The sequence below is a fragment of the Panthera uncia genome, chromosome B1, assembly GCF_023721935.1.
Source record: "Panthera uncia isolate 11264 chromosome B1, Puncia_PCG_1.0, whole genome shotgun sequence".
NCBI classification, from domain to species: domain Eukaryota; kingdom Metazoa; phylum Chordata; class Mammalia; order Carnivora; family Felidae; genus Panthera; species Panthera uncia.
The window spans coordinates 44066304-44069461 of NC_064811.1; the positions used below are offsets into that span (position 1 = coordinate 44066304).

General features: G+C 35.8%; 1 protein-coding gene across 5 annotated transcripts in view; it reads right to left on the reverse strand.

The window, feature by feature from the left end:
• The window catches only part of AASDH (aminoadipate-semialdehyde dehydrogenase), a 55688-nt gene that overhangs the window by 45691 nt on the left and 6839 nt on the right, over positions 1–3158 (reverse strand). The window contains exon 2 of one of the 5 annotated variants that reach the window (XM_049630509.1): positions 2752–2898. The exons of 3 other annotated variants lie outside the window; for them this stretch is intronic. The gene's annotated coding sequence lies outside the window, so the exon portion shown is untranslated. Of the gene's footprint in view, positions 1–2751; positions 3153–3158 lie in introns of those variants that run through there. One more of the 5 variants, XM_049630508.1, reaches the window with a different exon arrangement.

Below are 3158 nucleotides of genomic sequence, written 5' to 3' on the forward strand. Positions count from 1 at the left end.
GGAAACCAATTTGACAGTAAATTTCATATATTAAAAAATAAAAAAAAATAAAAATAAAAAAAAAAAAGAAAACATAATACAAGAAGATATATGCATTCCTATGTGCATTGCAGGGCTATTTACAGCAGCCAAGATATGGAAGCAACCAAGTGTCCAATAAATAAATGGATAAAGATGCTATAATGTACACATACACACACATGAATATTATTCAGCCATAAAAAGGAGATCTTGCCATTTACAACACAGACTTCAAGGGAATTATGCTAAATGAAACAAGAGAGAAATATACCATGATTTCATTTATATGTGTAATCTAAAGAACAAAAACAAAAAACACAAACAGACCCATAAATACAAAGAACAAATGTGGTTGCCATAGGGGGAGAAGGGTGGGTGAAAATGGGTGAAAATGGGTGAAAAGGAGATACAGGCTTCCAGTTACGGAATAAGTTATGGGGATAAAAGGTACAGCATAGGGAATATAGTCAATAACATTGTAATACCATTATATGGCAACAGATGGTAGCTACACTTACAATGAAGATAACATATAAACTTGAACCACTACGTTGTACACTTGAAACTAACATTGGATGCCAACTATACTTCAATTAAAAAAAAGAATTAAACTCATAAAATCTCTCAAGTGACTACAAAGTAATGACCAAATAACATTTGCCTTACTTATTCTGCAGTTCAACAAGTGCTTTTCAAATTCAAAATGTTACATAAGTATTACATTATACAGCTCTTAGTGAATGTGCATAACCTTATACCCTAAGAATAAAGGGCTCTAAAAATCTTAAATTCTGTAATAGCAATTATTTTCAATATTCACACATCTGTCTGTAAATACTGAGATAATAGGGAATAAAAGGTACAGCGTAGGGAATATAGTCAGTGATACCATAATCACACCGTACAGTGAGTTGGTAGCTACACTTGTAGCGACCTTAGCATAATGTATAGAGACGCTCGATCACGTTGCACACCTGAAACCAATGTAACATTTTGTATCAACTCTATACACATTAAAAACAATTTTTAATACTGAAATATAATTAATCAGAACATATTTTACCCAATGTATTTAAATCCTGGCTTTGTTATATAGTGGTTTTGTAAATGGTACCAATTATACTTTGTTGAGCTTTATGGTCATTTAGAAAATGAAGGTAATATTTAGCTGGAAACTAAACATTACATAAATGAGCATAGTTCAAAGTGCCTCACTTTGCAGTGTTTCCTACACCAGGTATTGTTCTAGGTGTTGAGGATATGATCCTAAGTGACAAACTGTTACAAACAAGTTTCCTGTCCTCACAGAGGAAGAGAAGCTGGCTAAAGTGACTGAGGAGATCTGGGAGGAAAACTAGACCAGCCGTGGCATCACAAAAGCCTTTAAAATAGTTTCAAAAAAGAGGAAATGTAAAAAATGTACTTGGGACTGACTGAAAAGGGGCACAAGGATTTTGAAATAAGGAAAACATATCATTATTGAAGAGGTGTTTTCATAACTGTTTATATTTGCCAAAACTCATTAAAATGTACACATAAACTAGGTGATTTTTACTCTATGTACATTATACCTCAATAACTCTGATTTCTGAAAGATGTGAAATATTTTTGAAAAAGGTAGGAGAGCTGTTCTAGATGAAAGGATACTAAGGAGGTGTGAGAAAGGGATGTATTATATGATATTTGACTGGATTTTGTACCCCTCCCCCAAAAAAGCTAAAAGGATTTTTTGGAGGTAAATATGGAAATCTGAATATGGACTATATTAAAATGTATTGTATCAATGCTAAAAAAGAAAATCATGAGAAAATACATTTACAATGGTGTACTGTACTGTATTAAAAAAAACAAACAAAACAAAACAAAAAAACCATCGCATGTAAGTGGACCTGCGCAGTTCAAACCATGTTGTCCAAAGGTCAATTATACGTTATAAGCAGCTGGAACCAGGTCTTGGGCTTCTTTCACATACTGATGCCCTCCCAAAAAACTTGTCTTTAGTGTATGGTTTCTCAATCTCAACACTACTGACATTTTGCACCAGATAAATCTTTGTAGGTTATCTTGTGCTTTATAGGATTTTTAGCAGCATCTATGGCCTCTACCCACTAGATGCCAGGAACACCGCACTGTCAGCATAATAAAAAATAACTGTGGACATTGCCAAATGTCTCCTGGGAGGCAAAATGATCTCCAGCTGAGAACTACTATTCTAGTGGATGCTGGGTTCAGTAAGTACATCCTGATTGCTCATGTGTCAAGGAGGAACACTTATACCATCATCAAAGTAATGGAAGGGGAAGCAAGGGACTTCCTATGGTGTTTTCTATATGACCAACTCCTTATATAAGCAGTTATAAAGAACACGCAAGGGGCGCCTGGGTGGTTCAGTCGGTTAAGCGTCCGACTTCGGCTCAGGTCACGATCTCGTGGTATGTGAGTTCGAGCCCCGCGTCGGGCTCTGTGCTGACTGCTCAGAGCCTGGAGCCTGTTTCAGATTCTGTGTCTCCCTCTCTCTCTGACCCTCCCCCGTTCATGCTCTGTCTCTCTCTGTCTCAAAAATAAATAAACGTTAAAAAAAATTAAAAAAAAAAAAAAGAACACGCAATACTGACAATTCTCAAATTCAACCACCTCTTTTATAAAACCTTCACCAAGGCTGTCAAGAAAAACAAATGTCACATTCCCATTTTAGCTTTATTACATCAACAAAGAAATAACCAGGGTCACCTGGGTGGCTCAGTTGGTTAAGTGTCCAACTTTAGCTCAGGTCATAACCTCGCGGTTCATGAGTTCAAGCCCCACAGTGGGCTCTCTGCTATCAGCATGGAGCCTGCTTTGGATCCTCTGTCCCTCTCTTTGCCCCTCTCCAGCTTTCTGGTGTTCTCGCAAAAATAAACAAACATTAAAAAAGCAAACAAACAAATAAACAATCTGAGAAAACTTTTGACTACACATTAATGTTTATTTAGAAAATATTCACCAATTATACTTTAGTTGTCTCCTTCTAGAGTCTTTATTCTAATACTCGTGATTCTCTAGGAATTCCTCCATGCATCTCAAGCTTTTGATATTTTTCATTATATATTCAGAGATGCACAGACATATAGATACATAAGTGGAACGCATTTAAGTTA